Source organism: Cyanistes caeruleus, chromosome 5 (assembly GCF_971803275.1).
Source record: "Cyanistes caeruleus chromosome 5, bCyaCae1.hap1.1, whole genome shotgun sequence".
NCBI classification, from domain to species: domain Eukaryota; kingdom Metazoa; phylum Chordata; class Aves; order Passeriformes; family Paridae; genus Cyanistes; species Cyanistes caeruleus.
Genome location: NC_141705.1, coordinates 21,517,738 through 21,540,691, shown reverse-complemented (window position 1 = coordinate 21,540,691; position 22,954 = coordinate 21,517,738).

Sequence of the window (22,954 nt, the reverse complement as noted above, 5' to 3'; positions counted from 1 at the left end):
TTTCCTTTTTTATTCTGTCTCAGGCTGCAAAGACAGACTTTGTTCAGACTATTGGTAGAGGGAAAGGAGAGGTATGGTCTCCTTTTTTCTGGATCAATTTTTTGATGTATCAGTCAACCTGCCTTGCCTATCAAGTTACATAGTGTAACTGATTCAATCTTTAATACATAACTAAGAGTCGATAATTTTGGAAGAATATTAGTATTTTAAATTTAGGAATGACTGCTCTTTGAGGATTACATTCAGCTAGTGGTACTACATCCAAATTACAAGAAAAAACAAGTCTGGTTTTATTTTTTCTTCAAATACGTTTTCCCTTAAAACCATACTATAGTTGCTTTAACTTAAATACATAAGAAAAGAAGTGAATAAGAAAAAACATGAAGAAGTTAAATTCAGTTCATTGCAGTAGACTGAACTTTCTTCTTAGATTTTATGGTTAAAATTCGAATGGTATTTTGTGGTTATTATGTTTCTATTACTCTGTTTCTATTACAGAAAAGCTGATTTTCAAAACGAGATTATTTTGCGTATTCAATGAGTGTTTGAATTAAAAGATTGCTGAGAAGTCTTGTACATTATATTTAGTGACTCAGCTGTGGAAGCAGAATATGTGAGGTTCAAAGCTCAAGAGCAAATGTAAATAAGAGGACCCTTAACCTAACCAGTCAACTTGTCAGAAAAGTCGCTGCAGTGCAGAATCTTTTAACGGTGGATAGTTGTCCTTGAAAATGTTTCTGAAATATTAAGGCATGTATATGAGCAACCATGGGAATTACTGAAGCAGAGGATGAAAAACAGTAAACAGTGGAGGTTTTTTCTTTTTTTTTTTAAGTTTCATTCTTTTCCCTGTAAGTCCATGGGGTAAATTTGAAGTTCTTTTTCAACAAGAAATATTCCTCGCAAAAATAGAGAGAAGACTATTTTCTCCGCTTCAAAAGGTTTTGTAATGTGTTCCCAAGTTAACACTTAAAAGTGTTTCTTCTGAGGCTTGAGTGAAATTTTAAAACTGAAAAGCCTGAACATCTGCCCCTTGTTCTAGAATTTGGAATTTAACCCAGTTGACTAAAGGCAGTGTAACTCACTTCTTTGGTATAAAAGGATCCCAACAGCTCAAGAGCTGGCTAATCAACTTATTGATTAGTCCAGTTACTCCAGAAGTTCCACTAGCTTTTAATCAAAAGTGAAATGATAAACTCTGGTTAAAGTCCTACATTTGCACATTAAAATTAGTAAACCACTTTAAATACATACATACATACACACATACATATATATTTATAAAATACATATATTAAATACATAAATATTCAGACATATGATACAACAGAAAGAAAATAAAGATTTAACTGTTAGGGTAAAGCTGTCATAAAATCAGTGGAACAGACATCACAGGATATATCATACTTTATGCACCAGAAATATAAAACAGAGCTTGAGTACTTTGTTTTACATTATTAAGGAACAGTTTTACTAGGCAGTAATCAATATGCTCATTTGTCTGGGAATGTTTATTAACTGAACCTAAAGTTACACAGATATATTTTACCAGTGGTAAAATTATGATTCTGCTCTCGTTCATTCCATCTTGAAAGCAGTACAGGTAGGAAATCAGGTCTCAGAGGGGTTTTGTTCTCTTTTTTGATCTTTGTTATAACAAGGAAAAGGTTTACAACACTTCCCAGTCTGCAGGAAATTACTTTATGTGCTGATTAGACTTTTGTAAAGACATTATCATGCATAAGGAAACTCTCATCTGAAAAAGGGCAGACATCTCCAGTGATCAACCAAGACAAAATTTTAAAAACCTGAAAAATATCCTGGACAAGAGAGGTGTATTAGGATAACAGCTACAGAGCTGAAGCCAGAATGAAAGAGATCTGTGGAATCGGTACAACTTATTTCAGAAATATTTTAAATGTGTTAAATGTAATAAAAGTGTGCAATATAAATGGCACACTTTTCATATAAATTGCATATATAATTTTTCATAGAAATTGTACTATTTTCATATAAACCAGAAAAAGCCTTCTTGCATTTCCACATATTTTGAGGCAGATCTAAGCTAAATCATCATATCTGAAATTTAGGAAAATTTGAATCTCACATCAGCTGTAATTTTTTTTTGATGAATGCATTTCATCAAACCCAGGAAAAGTTTCAGCAGCTCTGTTTATGGTTTTCTTATGCAAAATGACAATATTAAGATAAAAAAATAATATGAATTGTCTTGTAGCACTCCACTAGTATTGAAGGAATAAGAAAATATAATATCAAACATATTGACTCTGATGATTAAAGCCAGCAATAAAATGCATCTAAACATGGACAACCTAAAATTAAGACTCACCATATGAGGAAAAGAGAATTGTTAAGAAAGGTTTAAATGTAAAATGTGTAAAATGCAAAGAACTGAAACAATGTGTCTTATTTTCATAATTAAAAAAATAAGAAAAACAATGTTGATTTTTAAAAAAATAATCCCATTCAACATAGGTGTCTGGAGCACTTTTTTTCATGCAGAGAATGATAAATGTGTGAAACAGGCTGTCAGATGTAATGGCTCAGGCAAAAAAACACAGGGGTCACATGAGAAAAATGAGATGCCTTCCACAGGGGATGGAAGTACTAAGAATGGATGAACTTAGACAGGCTGAATAACCTCTTTCATTCTCTGATGAGATGTTATCCTTTCAGTTGTTTCTTCCAAAACCATTTAATTGAAAAAGTTGTTCTGGTTGCAGCTTCAAAATATTGCCAGAGGATTTCTTCAGTCTGGTCCCAAATTTGCATTCTGACATTATATTTTGAAGACTGAATGTTAGTGTATTATTAAGCAATGCTGATCCTTTTAGATTTATTCCTTGAAGTATTGAGGTGAAGTAGTGTAATGTGTGAGGGTGTCAGGACAATCTATGTAATGGTTTAGTGTCATTTAAATAGTACAGTTTGTGATATGTTCTGTCTTTTTTGGTGAAGAATAGCGAGGGTTTTAGCTGAACTGTGGTTGAAGAAAATGCTGATATTAAGCTCTGGTGATATTTTACAAAATGTTATCCTTTAGAAAGTGTTTTTTAACCACAAGGACTTTATGACCTTGCAATTACTACTAATTCCAGGGTGGTTTTAAAACTTTAAATGGAAAAAAACCTTCTAGATTATAATCATCTTCATATGATTTAATAGCATTTAATATTTTGCATATGACACTGAATTAGGGCAGAGGTGTACCAGCGTATACTCTTGAGGATAGGGCTGTCACTTGGTGACCTAGATGGTATTTAGGAGTGGATCACCATCAACCTTCTGGAATTCATCCAAAGCACATGCAAAGTTTTCTTATGTTCCCCTGCAGCAACAGAAGATGGAGAAGGCAGGGAAGAGTAGCTCTGCTGAGAACCTGGGGAGTGCAGCAGCTGGGAAACCAAAGAGGAGGCAGCAGTGTGTCCTGGAAACAGAGCAGGCTGAGAACAACCAGTTCTCAGTGCACCAACCTATACACTTATTGTCAGCTCTGTGAGACCACATTTAGTATCCTGCACCATTTGGTTTTGTGTCCTGATCCAGAGTGGTGCTCTCCAATAAGGGAAAGACATGTCTTATTATCTACAGGAAATTTAATAGAACCCCCAAGCTGATCAGGGAGCAGATACTGAGAGAGGGGCTGAGGGGTCTGGGCTTATTAGGCTTGGAGAGAAGGATTTTAGGAGATATAACAGGCTGCTATACCAGCAGGTCACCAAGAAGGCAGAGTCATGCCCTTCATGAAGGTCCATGGTGGGAGGGTAAGAGTCAACAGCCACAAATTGACACAACCCCGTGGATCCATCCTATGATATTGTTAGTACCTCTGCTTTAGAAACTCTGTGCAAGATGCTCTGCCTTCAGACACTTTTTGTATTTACTGTAAATTACCTCTCAGACTTGTGCCTAGAAATATTGATTGTAGTTTTACCCAAGTCACTTCCACAAGGAGGCCCTTCATAATACCTTAGTACCTGAAATTCTTTTTATGTTGGTTTCTCCTTTTCTCGCTTTTTTGGATCTTTGGTTAAAATTCTAACATCTCTGGAATGGGATCTTTTATGGAGAATATTTTGATTTAATTCATAATTTCACTAGAAATATTTAAGTAATGATTTATTTCTTTAAGTAGAAAAAAGTACCACATAACAGTAAATAACAAGAAGAGATTTAATGCAAATTAAGAAATGCTTTTGTATTGCTGTGTTGCAACTCCAGCTACTTACAGAGGGCATGCAGTCCCCTTCATACTTTCACACCTGTGATAAGCTGTTGAACTTCTGTATCTTTTTCTACATTTATTTCAATCCAATGTCTTTTGCTGCAGCCCTGATACAGACTTTTTTGAGAACAAACATTTTATTTTCTTTTCTCTTTTTTCATAAATACCATGCAGTTTCTCAACTGAGCAGTTAAAGGTCACATTTTCATCTTTTGTAATAAAAATATAAGAAAAAACAATGAAGAAGAAATCCCTGCATAAAACCTTCAGTTCATTTGCAGTATTTAGAAGAGTGTTCAAATTTGGGAGTTAAATTTACAGTCTCTAATCCTAGAATTCAAATAACACTATCTAAAATCCTAAACAATTTCTGTGTAAGATAGATCTGGAACTGAAGTGAGAACCGAGCATATTACAAAAATTTTTATCTGCCTCTTTGTGAGCTAGGACTAACACTAGGAAACAGATTGCTGCATCATGACTAATAGACAGCTCATTAGTTTGAAAAGATTTCTGTAAGTGTGCAGAAATAAGAGCTTAGTGATCATTGCTCCATAGTCCATATCCTAATTCAGATATATTCATTCTAACTGAAATTTCTTACATGTAAAAAATTGTGCTTAACCACACTGCCAGAGAAACACAGTTCCTTTGTTCTATTAAATGGTCAAAGAGTTATAAAATGGAAGAGCTGATAGAATTCCGGATATATATATACATACATACACACACATTATATGAAATACAGAAGAGAAATGGAAGTTTTACTAAATCTTCAATACCAAATTAATTTTAATCTGTACTGAACCTAGAAGGATTCATTTAGTGGATGTACTGATATTTTCACAAGATCTTCAAAATAAAGGCAGTCCTTTGAAGTTGCATAATGCAAATTGAATGTGAACACAAAATGATGTAGGATTATCTACAAAACTTCTTTGCACCATGGTCATAGATCACTAATGCTATTGACCACAGTGCTAGGGGCAGTGAGCCAAGCTGCAGGTGATCTGTGACAGTTTTATTACTTTTCCAGATTTCATTCCTAAAAAACTTATAATTTCAATCAAAGAATAAATCAGATGCATAGTAGTTTAAAACCACAAAGAAACAAGATGCATGGAGGGAAAAAGCCCGCAAACCATCTGAAACATGCCCACACTGAAGAAAGTGTTTGTAGCTCTTAAGGTGAAGTGAACTTTCCAAGCTGAACTCCAGGTGGTAGCACGGAATTGACCTTAGTGATCTTGCCTCTCAGTAAACTGAAATATTTCTTGATTAAATTACAGTTCATGATAGCTGGCAGTAGTTATCCTGAGGTAAGAAGAAGAGCTTTCTTAACAGAAGGAAGGAGAAGGGTGAAAGTGCAGGAAACATTGCTACACCTGAAAAAAATTAATGCTGTAAAGGAAAGGTTTAAGAGCAGCTTGTACGACAGTCAGACACTGAAAATAACTGTAATTTGCATTGAGCTATTCATAGAATCATGGGATGATTTGGATTGGAAGTGAACTTAAATCACCTAGTTCCAACCCCTCCACCATGTCAATGACACTTTTCACTAGACCAGGTCTCTCAGGGCCCAGACCAGTCTGTCTTTAAACATTTCCAGGGGTGATGCATCCTCAGCTTCTCTGGGTACTATAATATAGTCCTAACACAAAAAGACACTGTATAGTAGTATTTCTGAGTTTCAGCACAAGGGGTGAAGCTTAGGCAGTGACCAAGGGAAAAAGAAAATGCGTAGCACAATGTAAGCCTTAGGCTTTGATGTGGCTTATTAATGGAGAATTTGATCCTGTTTCATCAGTCAAATTATTAAACTTCAGAATAAATGAGAAAAAATGGCACACTGTATTGAAGGTAAAGTGCATTAACTTGACCTTTGCTGTCTCTTAGCTTTAAAACTTCAGTTTAAACAAACTATTCATAATTTCACTATACTCATATCTTAGAGGTTAATTAAATAATTTGAAATTTGGTATATTGTTGTGCTTTTCCTTAAGTATGTCTGAATGTCACCATTAACATAATGTATGGTTGTGAGCAGCTGAATTTCAGCAGTGAATTTTTGTGCTCCTACTCCATCAGGGAAAACCATGCAAATATTTTGGTACTGATGAGCAAAAGTAATTAGCTCCAAAGATGCAAAGGGCAGACAAAGAGACAGTTTTTTCTTGACTCTGCAGGTACAGACTAAATGGCATCAAATCAGCAGTGGCAGTTACTATTAGCCCGCAGCTATAGCAACACCTTTCCCCCAGCAGGAACAGTTGTACAGCAACGAGTGTTAGCAGTAGCCACAGGGGTATACCTGGAGAGAATCTTAAAAATGTCTGTATGCAGCATTGTCATATCATGGGGAGTGCTGAAATGTAGAATGATTTCTCCAGCACAAAAAAAAAATCTATTAAAATTAATTCCAAAATACCTCTGGGATAAATTTGGTGTTGAAGAATTCTGCAAGATGTGCAAATACTTTCAGCTTTGATAAGAGAATTCATTAAAAGCCAGGAAAAGTGGGTAACTAGAAAATTGGTACTGCCACAAATTTCTACATTAGTCCAGGACAGTGTGAAAAGATACTTACATTATCCTTTTTGTAAACATGCTCTTACTTTAATTAGGAAAATTAATTAGGAAACCTTCTAGCAGTTACCAGCTTTCAGGTGCAGTTTTATGGACATATAACTGCTTAACAGCTAAATGACTGTCCAATGCAATCTTCTAGCAGTCTAACTTTAGGGTTGTGTACATTCTCAGTCCTCTTAAATCTACCTCAAGCCTTCTCTGTACGTTTAAGAGAAATCTTAATTTTAAAAAAAAAATCAAATTATTTCGTTGACATATACATCAGGGAAAAGGCTATACATACTGTACTGTTACTTCCAGAACCAGCAAGGTCCATGCAAGTATACAGGTTTGAAGGTCATTGGGAGAGAAGAATACAAAGTAGGAAGTACATTATATTTGTCATGGTCTATGCAATGCTTAGTCTCAGTGGTCTAATGTGCAACTGACAAAGATTGAATTTAGATAAATATCTTCAGTTTCTCTCTTAACCCAAGTCATGCTATGCAACTTCAGATATCTCCACATAGTAAACACAGCAGCCATTTTGGGTTTAGAATAATCTCTTTCTCATACCTCAGTTATAAAAATAGATGCAGCATTTTTCTATCCTGTGCTTTTCAAGCACTTACAGTAATATTTATTTTCTAAGTATTTTCATGTTAAGACTTTGCGTTCTGATAGTTGGGTACTACAGTAAAAATACTGTTACATTTGAAAACATGAGCTATCATAGAAATATTCAGGTTGAAGTTTTAGATAGTCGAGTCCAACTCAGCATTACCTAGCCCACCATTAAACCACGTCCCTAAGCACCATGTCTACATGTCTTTAAATACCTCCAGAATGGGGACTCATTCACTTCTTCAGGGCAGCCTGTTCTAATACCTAAGAACCCTTCAGTTGAAGAAATTTTTACTAATGTCCAATTTACTGGTGTAACTTGAGGCCATTTCCTCTTATTCTCTTTCTTAATACCTGGGAGAAGAGGCTGACCCCACCTCACCACCATCTCCTTCCAGATAGTTGTAGGCTGTAAATGTCCTCATACTTTCACCACTTACCAGTGGCAGCACACTGTTCACAGGGGGTGATGAGATCCCACCTTGAGCCTCCTTTCCTCGAGGTTAATCACACCAAATTCCTTCTGACACTGCTCAGGAGACTTGCAAATATACAGATATACAGCAAATCATTGTTCTTAATTGACCTAAATAATAGAAACTTCAATATGGACTAAGAAAACCAGAAATATTTAAATTTTAAATACAAGTAGGACTGTTATTAATTAATGTGAATATACACTTATATGTAGTTTTTATAGGTTTTTAAGTTTTTACAGATATAAAAAGTTTCCATGATTTTATATGAAGAATTAAAATATACCTCTCTCCAATTACTGTAAGTGAAGGTTGGATTCCATCCTTTCATCAATGAAACACAGCTGAAAGTGATGTGGGAGAAGTTCAGGTAACTGATTTTTTTTTTTCAAATGCGACTAGGTATTTAAGTTTAGCTGAAAGAAAAAGAGACATTTTTCCAAAACACTGATTGTACTTGCTCTAAAAACAGATTCAATAACATTAATGTTAGCAATACAGAATAGAGATATCCAAATTCATTAGTCATATTTGCAATCCATGGCTATTATTCATAGATTTGTTAACCCACAAACAACAACTTCACTTTAATTATTCTTTTTATCTAATCCATTACATTCTCGAGTCCTCAATCTCTTTTTATTTTGCAGTGTTTATGAAGTGCTTTGAAGTAATTTAAAGTTATTCCTTTGGATGAAAGGGACTGCATTATTAAAATCTCTCTAAAGTTACTGAGACATCAAACATCCCATTTCAGTTATCCTCATCTCCTTGTCTGGCTATGCATACAGAGAAGAAACATAATTTTCTACATGTAGTTATCTCAGCCTTTTCCAAATCACTGCCAAGTCTGAGATTTCAGACCACTATTTAAAACTGTGGGCTTTATGAACCGTTCCGATTTGAAATCAACCCTGTATCAGTATAACTCTATATAGAGTTATTGTAATTTTAGGAAAACTGATTAAAGGTGTCTCACCAAGACCTTTGTAGTTCCACAATCCATATTGAAAGTTGCTGAACTCCATCAGAGCACTGTGGAAGGAGAGCTTAATGACAAGTGAACACCTTTAAAAAGGATTAATTTTTTTATCACCAGGTAGGAAACCTTTATTCATTTTTAGTTCTCAGCTCCACAAATAAATTCTCTTGAACTCTGTGATTATGAGAACTCTTTAGTGAGGATATATTTTAAATACTGCTTTCCCTTTCCAATGAGGATCATGCTACCTTGTTGTTTCACATAAAAGCTGTTTGTAAATCATGCCTGAAAAATTAACTAAGAAATTATTTGGTACAGGGAAAAGACAATTGCTAAGAAAATGAAATTAAAATCTCATTTGTTTCATCATTTCCTGCATGTAAGCATGGTAAGTAGAAGTGAAGAACTGCAGCCTTAAGGCTGCTTAAGCTTTAAAGCTTGACCTCTTCAGGTTTACATGCACATTGTAAAGAGAGAGAAATGATAATATGTTTCTGCTTCTCAGAGAAACATAACTGCTATAGCACACAGAATATTACTGGTCACAATGATCATATTATTTAGACCAAGTCACTAAAGCCCTGCTTAATCGTTAAACAATTAAGGATTAAGGATTAAAGGTTGATCAGAGTTTCAAATATTTAGATTTTCTCTAATGGAACAAATTGTTTTCACTTATAACTACATAAAAAAGAGCACCACAGGATTGTGCATGTGTAATCAACAGCAACAAGGCTATATGATTGCAATTCTGAGAACAGATTATGGTGACATAATAATTTTGATTCAAAGCAGAGTGAACCTTTTATTGGTCCCCTAGAAGTCCTTGAGAGCAAAAAACTATATATTTCATATCTTAGGGAATTGTGACCCTTCTCATCCATTATGAACCAATGAGAACTGTACTCCACTATCTCCTTTTATATATATCAGCTATTAACACAGATGGATAGACTAACATAGTTATTGACTCCATTTATGGGTTGTAATAAAAACAGATAAACAGACGTGCAACATACTCCCCATTTAAATAACTTTCTGATTCAGCAGATGAAATCTTATAATGTAGAGCAGGTAAGTATTTTGGTGTGTCTGTGTGACATACAATAAACAAGAAAGGCTAATATGTAGGATGATATTTTCAGTGTATTAATTTTTCTAGACTGTGCTTGGTTTACTACTATCTTATCCTAGCACTTTCCAATATTGCAATCTAATATATCTTTTCTTTTAATGCATCACTTACCTCATGCAAGTTCCAGACTGGCTACGAGCTATCTTGCAAATTTTAGATATAAGAATTAAGAATAACCCAGGACCACTTACAAATAAATTAATAAAAATTACTAGTCAGTGCAATTTCAGATGTAAAATAAATCAAATCTGCTTTTCAGAGATAATAAATCATAAGTACATAAATACATTCTATCATAAATACATTCTATATCAATATGAAATTTGGATACAAAATTGAGGCTAGCTGCATTTTTAGACTCAAACAATACTGCAGGAATAAAAGAGTGGTTATAAAGTTGCTACACAAAGTTTGTCTTTCAAAATCCTAGGCAAGAACTAGGGAAAAACTTTGCACTGTAGAATATGCAGTGTCCACTCTTAACAGATTCTGATTTGAAGCCATTTATGTTTTAAGTGTCAAAGTCATATATTAGCCTACACAAATAGTATTAATGCATCATTTCAAACATCTTTGTTTAAAACTTCAGTCTCTTTTTCCCTCCATAAGCCTTTCTTCCATTCCTGACTCATCCATTAAAAATGGAGCAGTTTACACTGTACATAATGTCCCTGTTGCTGTGTAGACTGATAAACTTGCTAACAGAAAACCCAGAATGATTCAAAGAAACAGAAACACACATCAACTATTAGTTTCACTCTTAATATCAGGGAGTTTGAATGCTTCAGTAGGCTTTTCCTGGAGGTTCCTTTATGTTGATTTTAATGAGTAGAAAACAGAAAAATACAGTGGAAATTTGCTTGAAATAAATTACAGTTAAAGTTCCTCCAAACCACAAATGAGTGTCATGATCACAGATAAAAGTTATAAACCTGAACTGTCAACTCATTATCCTTCTGTTCCAAAGGAACGGGACTGGTTGTCACTGTACTTGTGCCTTGCCAATGATTTAGTGAATGCATCAATTTAGGAATGAGAACACAGGAATCTTTCATAATAAGCTAAACAATTTGTTTTAATCTTGAAGTACTGGCAAGAAAAATATTAAACTAACACAAATGAATTTGCAAAAATCTTACTGGATAGATTATTCCAACCTTGTCTTCCCTTCTTAGCATCATCATAGCAGAAGCGTGAAAAGATGGGGATCAAGAAAGCACTAGAATTTGATATAGCTGTTTTTTACTTTTTTAAACATTACAAACGTTTGCATGATTGTACAATACTTTTGTGATACTTGACAATTGTGATATTTGATTTTGAAGTCTAAAACCCCACCTAAATTTCTGTTTTCAAATTGTGCAAATGATATACACATATAATGAATGCACAAAGTTTTTTATGTGTTTGCACAATTCAGGCAGGGCTGCTTGAGGCTGCTAATGAAGCATGGTGAAGATACTTCTTTCTTGGTGAACATACTTCTTTACATAAAGGTGACGGAGCACTGGAATAGACTACTCAGGGAGGTCATGAAGTTTCCCTCTCCAGAGACACTCAAAGCCCACCGAGATGCATTTCTGCACAACCCGCTCTGGGTGACCTTGCCTTTTCAGGGAGTTGAACTGGATGATCTCCAGAGGTCCATCCCAGCCCTAATGATGCTGTGATTCTGTGATAGATAGCACCTGAGAGGAAGACAGCAGCTGACTTTCCATATAACAATTTTTAGTAAAGTGAAGCAGTAGTTTTCACCGTGGTTCGCCTGTGTAAGGACCCTGAGCACATCCCTTAGGAGGTTTGGCCAGTCGGGCTGGGGACCAGTGTGGCCTTAAGCAGTCCCATAGAACTGGTGGCTGTGGGGAAAGGCTCCTGGGAGCGCTGTGGGGTGTCATGTTTTGGCTTTGCGGCCCCAGACCCAGGCCAGCCGGGAGTGGGGTGGCAAAATAATGGGGAGGGCGTGACTGGGTGATCCAAAAAGTAAAATTGCTTTAATGGCAAAATAACAAAAGACAGAAGGCAAATACACAGTGTAAGGTCAACCACAAAAGATGTGAAAAGGGTGGATACAACAGTATATATACAAAAATCTGAGGGTGATTCTTAAAGCAGGATGCCAATCACAGACTGAGATTACAAATATTAAAAAGAATGTGGCAAATGACAACCAATCGGAGGAGAGAATTAAGAACATTCTGGAAGCATAACTTTATATGAAAAGGCTTGCTATCATCCCATGGTCTTAAGTTGATGTCAAACCAGTTCTATCTCCACAGTGGGGAAGTGTGGACAGGCTGACCCCTGCCCGTGGAGGCTGTTTTCAGCCATGGCACAGGCACCTGGTCCTTGGTGAGGCCACAGTCCTTCTGCACAGCCTCTGCTCCTGGTCTAAGCCCAGACCTGCAGGGGCTGATGTCCTGGCCTGGCCTCAGCCTGGCTCTGTGCATGGCAGCCTTGTTGAACTGTCCCCAAGGCTGTGTTGAGCCTGGTTCCTGACAACTTTCCCCACCTGCAGGCTGCTGTTCTGGCACAGCTTTGGTCCAGCCCCAGGGAACTGTCAAATGTTCAGGATTGGCACTACCCTCAATTGCACCCTGGTAATGTATATATCTGTCTGTCTAATTTATGAAGTGGTAATTATATGACATTTGTGACAACTGTACACTTTCAACAAGTGATTATAGATAGAGAGTAATGAAACTTAAGAAATGCCATAGATCTAAAAGAGCTATCTATGCCATTTTCCTCAATAAAACTTGAAATGTAATACTCTCCTCCTGATGGCTATACCTTCTCATCAGTGTTCCTACACCTTTGCCAATCACTGAAATTGCTTACAAAGAGTAGCTATTTGTTACTAAAGATGTTTTTATTATCACCTACATGCATGCATATCCACACTTCTGCTTTGATCAGTGGGGCAGATGCTTTTGTCTGAAGGTGAATATTTGGTTTGTGTGACCTGTACTGTGAGTTTAATTTGAAAGTGGAATTAGGTTGAAATGACCAGATGTCCTGGTTTAGCTGACACAGCTGGGAAAATCAGAGAGTGAGTCCTCCTGGAACACATTTCTGGGAACATGAAGGAGAAGAAAATGATTTAGAACAGTCAGCGTGGATTTACCAAGGGCAACTCATGCCTGACCAGCATGATTGCTTTCTGTAATTAAATGATGGATTTGTGGATGACAGAAGAGCAGTGTGTATCATTTGTATCAACTCTAACAAGGCTTTCAACAGCATGTCCCACAGGATATTTTCATAAAAGCCACAACATTATGTTATGAGTGGGTACGCAACATTAAAAATTTGGCTGGATGATCATCCTCAGAGGGCAGAGCTAATACTGGAGGCATGTAAAGAGATGAGTACTGCAGGGGCTGTCCTGGGAATTATCCTGGTTACTCTCATCACAAGTGACCTGGAGGAGGAGAATGGTGTGTGCTATGCTCAAGATTGCAGATGACATCAAAGTGTGTGTGTGGCCAGGGGCAGAGGGGACATGAGCTGGATGAGCTGTTGACATACTTGAGAGCAAAGCTGTCAGTCAGAGGGACCTAGACACTGGATACAGTCTGTATCCTGGGAGGTTTTAAAGACTAGGCTCTAGGAAGCCATGAGAAATCTGGTCTGATTTCATGCTCTTGCTTTGAGCAGGAGGCTTGTCTTGAAATATCCTGAGGTCCCTTCTATGTGAATTATTTTGTGATGCTTTGATGCAGCGTAAGCATCATTCCTTATGTTCTGGCAAAGATCTTTTGGTCAATCCTCCCTTATTTTTACCTAGGACTGAAGTCTTTTCCCTCATATATACAAAAGTCAGGTTCTTTGGAAGTTAGCCATTCATGGCACAGTACAGAGAAACTCAGCTTCTGAACTCTGTAGTGACCTCTTTTTCATGCTACACAATTTTGGGAAATTGCCTTTAGCATTGATAACTGCATTGGATCAAGTAATCTTAAGCAGTGGGAACGTCTTCTTTAATGTCACCTGCCACAAAATCAGGCTCCCTTCAGTGACCATCAACTAGGGCTGCTTTTGAAAGTGAATTCAGCATTTGGAAGGAAACACAAAAACTCCTGTCTATGTATGAAACATGGAAATGGCAATAGATAGAGATGCAGAGGGAAACGTGTTTGCAGTAGTGAGAGATGAGAAGCTGCTGCACGTAAGAACATAAAACAGTATAAAATACCCTACTAGATCAGACCAGTCGTCCAAGTAGCTCATTATTCTGACTCAAAGAGTTTCTAGAAGACATACAGTTTTGGAAGAGCATGAGAACCTAGACAATTTCTGTGGACTATTTGCCTATTCGTGGTTTGTCCATTTAGTTTACATTAATGGATTTTTGTGCAGAAATTTCCTTCCTTCTGAACTATATGGTATTCTTTGTCTCCAAAACCTCCTGTAGTAGAACTGTGCAGAACTCTGCTGTTGATGGTGCTGTGTGAAATATCCTGTTTTTTTTAAGAGCTCTTCTAGCAACCTTGAGTGCCTCTGGGTCTTGTAAAGAGGGATTTGGAAAAGAGCAACTCAGAATTCAGGCTATCATGTTGTAATATTAGTGTATTTAAAATTTCTGCTTGTCTTCTGTATAGTGCTGATTACACCTTAAGGACACTATGACATATATGACATCATATCAGTAAATACACTATGTGAGTGTATCCTTGTGAAAGTAATGACAAAATCTTTCTTTTGACTAAAAATAGTCTCCAAAGGTCTAAATAACAGTGCCTGTCCCTGGGGTTCTTGTATTACAGTCTCTTCAGTTAACTTAGTGCATCTCCTAAGTACAGTGGTGCTGTTCAGTGTGTGATTGAAGCTGGATAATTAAAACATTATCTGTCTGGAAACCAAGTGTGGTAAGCTGTAGTATTTGTTGGCACTGATTCAGGGATCTACTAGTATAGGTGTTTGAATCTGTCTGTAGCAGCAGTAGTGCAAGAGGTATTGATAGTATCAATTTATTAATTTTACAGCTTTTCTGGGCCTGGGTGTCATATGTTGACATAATTTCTCCTGGTGATGGTCAGCTTAAAAGAAAAAAGAAGCATTCTTATTATTACATATTTATATATGAATATCTTATATATTTATTTTAATGGTGAGTAAAACTTACTTCCTGCTGCTGCCTCTGACAACAGAAGTTCAGTGGTAAATGCTACAAAAGAATTGAACACTTTATACAAAGGTTCTTGTCATTTAGAGACTTGATTGCATAGGAATTCCTAAGCTTCCAAAAGCAGAAAAAAAATCAGTAGTTGCTTTGTTGAGAAGCATAAAAAACTGTGAATTTTGCTCAAAATTGAAAAATGTCCTATCCACTGATACAAGGCAGAAATGTATGTTAACTTGTTACAATGGTAGATGAAAAAGCTCTAGAAATGTCATGAGGCAGACAGGCAATATATGTGCATGCATATACAGTCACATACCCAAACAGATGAAAGAAATAATGGGAATAACAGTCCCCATTTGTGTTGACAGTTATTCTCCCAACACTGCATCCTTTTAAATAATTCCTCCTCTTCCACTTGTTTTTCTAGACACAATTTTATTTTCTGATCTTCTGAGTTTGAGGTAAGATTATATGGACTACAAGCTATGATTTCTGAGGCAAAATCTTAAAAAACTAAAACAACAACTTAATTTCTATCTCATAATAACTGTTTGCCAGTTAACAATTTGGCACATCTAGCAATTTTTTAAGATGAAAAATACATGCATGAGTATAAAAGTTTGGAGTTAACACATTGCTGAAATGAATTTAGGCCTCACAGTGTATCGCCATCTTTTTTTTCATTTTTATGGATCACACTTCTAAGACTTCATTCATAGCTATTGTTATTACTACAGATTGAACATGGAATTGCACACATCTTTCTGGTCTTTTACTAGAAGTACATTTTTGTGGTTTTTTGTTCCATGTCCTTGCCTACTTTTAAATTGCATATATTTAGACCAGTCCATAACAGTGAAAGTTTGGTGCATTTCACTAATTTTTATATTCTCTGCATCAACTGCATCGACTTAACCTTCATATTAGTATGTGATCCTTGTAACTAAATGTATCATAAAGCTTTAAGCATGTGATCATGTTTCAGAATTTGTCTTTGAAGACAGTAATAGGGTTATTGAGCAACAAAATGATAATCAGGAGTTTCAGAGGTTGCTCATTATCTACTGTATAAATATTTCATAAATTCCCCACTGTTTACAGATTGCAATAGTTTAAAAATAAATTGCAAACGCTCAGTATATATTGCAGCTGATCTAGTTGTTAATGCTTATTGGCTTCTGGGTTTTTTTTTAAAAGCTATCTATATGTTTATGTAAATTCTAACCTCTACATGATATAGCTTCATAGCCTGGTCCAGAAGAATATGTCATGATAAAATTTCCAAGGATCATTGTGTGCAAGTTCTTCTACTCTCTCAAAATGAGTTCTTTTTAAAATAAGTTAAAACATGCCACATGCTAAATGTCTTTAATCAGTATGAAATCTTCCCGCATTGCTTTTTCTGGGTTTTAGGTATGCATGTTTAGATATGTAATGGATGCAGAGTTATATAATTTTCAAAAATGATGTCTGTTTTGGAATTCATCAGTTTCAATATTGGCATGAGGCCTGAGTGCTTGCTACAATGATTGGGCATGTACTGAATAGCCCATACATTTTGTGGGACCTTTTGCAACCTGATATCCAGATGTTGGCCTTGTCCCAACTGTGTATGAGTAGAACACAGATGTCTACAATTCTTCCCCTTCACTTAAAGATACCTTTTTTTTTGTATAAATAGAAAAGGAGTTGTGTTGTTTTATAATCAAGCTGTACTAAAATACCAGAGACTACAGCTGCCCTTGAGTACAAATTTAACTTGTGCCACCTCAGATCCAAAGCTGTAGCGCAATTGGATAAATCAACATGAAGAAATCCTTCCTAAATTAGATGGTGACTGTTAATGAGAGGGTCTGTAGGGTCTTTAATGCCTGCTTTGAAATAATGTAGAAAAATAAGAGCTAAATCCCTATTTCCCTGGTTCCTTGAACTTGCCATCCAGATTTGCACTGTAGAGAGACTGAGAGCCAACAGTTTCAGTACAGCAAAAGTTGAAGTCTGGAAAAAAAAGGCAAAAAACCATAATAACAACTAAAATCCCAACCATACTACCTACATTTTCATTTCAATGATATTGTGGAGCACACTGGGACCTGACTGCTAGATGTTCTGTGTCTTCCTACTTTCAGAATAATATAAAACTTATTCTTTTGAGAAGGAGCACTAATTAATTACTTATTGTATATTGGGAAGAAATTCTATACTATGAAAGTGGTGAGGCAGTGGATCAGATTGCTCAGAGAAGCTATGGGTGGCCCATACCAGGAAGTGCTCATGGGGCTTTGTATGGGGCTTTGAGCAACCTCTTCTAGGGAAGATGTCCCTACCCATGAAAGTGCATTAGAACTAGATAAGGTTTAAACTTCGATGATAATGCTGTCCAAGTGATTCTAATTTCAATGGTTTTCTAAGCAACTGCTGTTTTGCTACGATGTCTGTTCTTCAACTCCTAATGAAAATTACTTACACAGCTATGTGTGGAATAAGAAATACTAGTCAGTCCAGTGCCCATGTGCTCAGAAAAGTGAAAGTTTTTTCACTTCAGAAAAGTGAAACTTTATTTCACCAAGACATATGCTAATATTAAATATTTTCACATAAATAAGTATTGTCTCAACAGATATCAGGTTTTATGTTAATTTTTTTCTTTTTCCCAAGCCCTTGAAAAACATTGTAGCTTCTAGTCCTGAAATAAAAACTGAGCATTTCCAATCTGTAGAATTGTAATGCACAGTTAGATTACAATTCATTTCAATGAGCAGTTTTGTAAAAGAATTATTACATTCACTGATACATCTTAAGGAGCAAAAAATATTCTGAGTTATATATAGAGGTTGTAATGACAATTACTTCTTTCTGTATATATTGCTAGATATTTAGGAAAATTAATGGTAAAGGTCAACAAAGACTAGAGATGCATTCTAGAGTTTTTATTTGAATTATTTGCTCGAGTCTCTTCAGCTGCACATTGTTCAGTAACTGGACATTTTGAGTAAAATTACCTACCTAAATGAGCTGAGCAAATGCTGGCTCAATTTAGTTACATACTATTAAATTTGTACTTTGAGTTATTCATTTTAGTGAATAGTTTGCTGAAGACTAACATTCAAATAGCATTTACCATTATCTTGTTAATAGGCCTTACTGCTCTAAATCTACTAAGAATGCAAATAAATGATAATTCTGCACTCATTAAGGAAATCTCCTGTGACTTACTTTGGTTAAATGCTCCAACAGGCATGTTTAACACTTCTTTGGGGTTGGTAAAGTTCCAAAAATCTGTAAATTAAAGTTCTGTGGAGTGCTATAAAATATGCATAATGAAACCCTGGATGTAAATTAAGAAGATTTATATTTCGGCATTCTGCTTACGTTATTCAGTCTGAATGCTTCACAGGTTTTAATGAAGCAAATAAACTGTTCTTTTTCTTGAAGTTCATTTTGAATGGTCACCATGGATTCATTGCTACAATACATAATTCACACATTAAAGACTGAATTGCTCTTTTTAATCTATATATCATACTGAAGTGTTATTGCACAATACCTTTGAAGTCTAGGTGCTCCATCTATAGTAACAGTACACTGAAGTTTCCTGTCGACATAAGTAGTTAAAGTAGACATTGGAAGCAGACATTGGAAATAGTGTTTATCAATGTTGTACTTTAAACTTAGGTGTTCATTTGAGTCACACTTATGAATTCCATTATTCATAGCCAATGAACATTAACTGAAAAAAATAAGTCTCCTTCCAAAGGTCTTTAAATATTATTTATGGAAAATAAATACAAATTATAGTATAAACTAAATTCCTATGTGGGTTTTCTCTGTTGTTTTCAGCAGGAATGAAGCTGAAGTGTTGAGGTTTTCTGCTACTGCCACCCATAGCTGTACATCTGTCAAAGAAATAACATAAGAGTTTTGGAAAATCTTTAGCTCAAAAAAATGAAAAAACATGAAGAAAGAGACCCCGAGGTGCAGCTATTTTCTAGACAGCTTGCTGCTCTGGAATTGTTTTGTTCAGCAAAAACTGTCTTCCAATCTGGAAGATTGGATTTTGTATTTTAACAAATTGCTTAATTGATGGTTCAGTTCTAGATGAGTTGAATGGTGGTAAGGTTATTTCAGATTTGCTCTGAAAGAGAACTGTTTCCATACAAAAGAATCAACCACAGAATTTTACTTTTAGACTCTACATGAACATTTGTGTAAACCTGCACCATTTTTAGAATAAAGACCTACTTACTGTAGAACTGATTGTCTTTGGCTTCTAACTCCTCTAATTAGTGCTTCTGCTTCTTTTGGGATGAGGAAATTCATTCTGTGGAACTCTGGAAACAGTGGTATGAAATAATTCAATCAAATTAAAATAAAGAAAGATATTATCCACATAATTATGTGTAAATAAGTAAATAGCAAGAATGATGTTGGACCAAATATTGTAAACACAATAAAACATTTGAATGGTTGATTTTTTAGTTTTGCATTTCTTAAATAAAATTTTTTAAAAAAATATTTTTAGAATTTGTTTTGGTATTACCAAATAATTTCCAGAATTTCACAGCTCTACTATAAAACATCAAAGCATTATATCAGTCTGGTTTATTACACTGTATTAAATATAGTCCAATGTATGTTCAAGATATCCATTTTTGCAATTCTTTATTTCCAAATATTTTACACATTTTATATTAAAAAAATTAACTAATATACATGCACTAAGCTACTAAAATACTTTGGTATTACACATCATTCAGTTTGAACACCAGGGATTATAAAATGCCTTTGGAAATTAGAGTCAGCTGAAACTGTTAAACTGTGTTTTGTAATGGAGAAAAAAGCAGATTAGTATTTGAGTTTTTGGATCACATTACTCTATGATGATAGAGCATATCTAAAAACAAATAAGACAGTGATGAATATGAGAACACAGAGCTTAATTGAGGGGTACAGAACATTTTATAAGAAACATTGCATATAGAGCATTTCAAATTCAGAGTAGCAATCCACACAATTACAGATAAATGATGAAGATAAAACAGTTTAAGATGGAACAGCTATACATATATTTGTGTGTATATCCACATACTCATTCAGAAATAAGTAACAAATTATTTTTCAGGAAATAACAGGAAGCAGAGTCAAAAATAGGAATTTGTTGGCAAGAACTGCAGGGTCCAATGGGATTTAATCTGGCATTCCATCATAAAGAACAATTTGACTTCAAAAAGTTGCACTCAGAATCAATGGCTCCTGGCATAATTCCCACACTATTTGAAACTAGGTTATATGGAAGTGGATGGAAGGCAACATCCCTGATAGGATGCAGGAATTCTAGAGCAAAGGGCTTTTGAACTTTTGAATACCTGCAAAATGGAGATTTGACAACTCTAGAAAACCTATTCCACTGTTTCATTCATTGTAAAAACTTTTCTATTCTCCAGAGTGGGGGAAAAAAAAAATTAAAAAATCACCCTATAGTGTTTTAACTTCAGCCTGGTGTCAGGTGCCCATTAAGCCACTTATGACTTTCCCCCAGATGGACACGGGAGACTGTAAGATGGAAAAAACTAGTAGGTTGAGATAAGGCAGTTTGCTAAACCAAAAAAAGACAATCAAAGGTTTACATGCACATAAGCAAAGGGAAAAGTTACTCTACTTTCCATTGTTGAGCGACATTCAAGAAGGAAGCAGGGCCTCAGCATACACAGTGGTTGCTCCAGAAGACAAATATTGTAGAATAACAAATGGCCCAAATTCATCCTGTCTCCCTTAGCTTTTATACCTGAGCTGACATCATGCGGTATGGAATATCCTTGTGGTTAATTTGGGTCAGCTGGCCTGGTTGTGTCCCCTCCAGGATCTTGCCCACACAAGCCCCTTGATGACGGAGGGGGGAAGGCGTGTTAGACAGACAGCGCTGCTCAGCAGTAACAAAAACACTTGTGCATCATTGAGAGGGACCATTCTGATCTTTCTTCATGGCTCACCATGTGTTACAGGAGGTGCAGAATTCCTGCAGGGGCTGTGCCCGTGCTGGGAGCGCTGTCCCTGGGGAGGTTTCGCCTGGCAGCCGAGCAGGGCAGAGAAAGGTAAGGCAGGCAAGATACCTGATGATATCATAACTAAATGTTTACATTTACATCTTATTCCAGATGAAAATTACTTTTTTTTAGTAGAATGTTAAATACTTTGCTTACCTAAAAATATTTGCCCATTGTTCTTTTAAATTCTTAAGCAGAGCTCAATGTTGGCATTTTACCGAAACCAAAAAATTGTGACCATATTTATGGTTCAAAAATGGAGCATCATCTATCCCTTGTAAAAGACTTACTCATTCTCTAGTAGGCATTCTAGACATAAGATGGAGTTTTCATTATCCATTTATTTTAATTTCTGATTATGTTTTGGTTTTTTTACCATCACTAGTATGAATCTGCCAACCAATGGAATCCTACAAGCTCCCCTTCCTCTGGGTACTTGCCTGCTGCTAGCTAATATTTTGAATATTTCTTATTCAGCACCAGCTAATTCCCCTGGACAGTGCTTTAGTTCATCATTTGGCAAACAAATGACATTTACATCACCTGTGTTGTTTTGTTTTGTGTTTTCTATCTTTACTGACTTTATTTTTTGGTGACCTCTTACTGCTTGAGAGCCCGACATAGCTTTTTGAATCAGGAGATACGCATACAACAAAACAGAAGATATTTAGCAATTAATTGATTATGAAGGGGCCTTGAATTACCTGGTTGCCTGAGGGAATACGGTATTCCCCCAGAACAATCACAAGCTGGTGTACTTTGAAGATTTGCAGGAAGAGAATGATATGGGAGATTTTGATTAAGGGACCAAATATAGATATTGCTTGAATAATGGGATTTGTGCCACTCTATTATATTCAAAATTCAAAACTCAAGATAACATATGACTTTTGCCAGTATCCTTTTAATGAAAACTACAGTATGTGGCTGTGAACACAAATCCTGCTAAGTAAACTCAGGAGAATTAGTTCACTGTACACTGGGATTCCAATTACTGAGGAAAAAAACCTGAACAAGAGGGAATTGAGCCACCAAAACACTACAAAATTTTATAGTAGGAACATTATCACACACTTTTTTTGTATTTCATTGCTGGATTCCTTCATTCTTCTGTCTGCATTATGTGAGACTAAGTATGAGCAATACAAATTTCTGTAGCAATGTTGTCTTTCACCCAAGTATCTCAATGGATTTTGAAAGCAGTGATTGATAAATCTCCCAGTTACTAAGAACAAAGCACAGGTGCCCTGCCTGCCTTAGAAATTAATTACAGCTAATATGAGATTTAAGAATAGTGATAAGGAGAAAGGCTTGGTTTCAAGAATATGGTTTAGTAGGGAGGTACCTATTAATTGTACTTTAAATTTGACTACTGTTCTAAGGTTAATCAGCTCCCTGAGAACCTCTGCACCATTTTTCAATGACTGGTAACCCTGGCTTACCAGCTGCTGGAGAAAGACAATTGAGAACATTTAAGAGACACTTGGAGTGAAATTTAAAACTGTGTTTATTTCTTCCTCTTTTAACCAGCTACCTCAACAAAGCAAGCTATTATTCATTATATTAATGCATAAGAATATAGAACTTCGTTCCTTTGAAATGTATAGAATTTTGAGAAGTGGTGTAAATGATGACATGTAGAATACTAATAGTATTATCAAGTACTGAAATAATAATACAATAGATTCAAAATCTATTTCTAAAAATAGATTAAAAATCTATTTCTTTATAGTATAGACTATTGCATTATT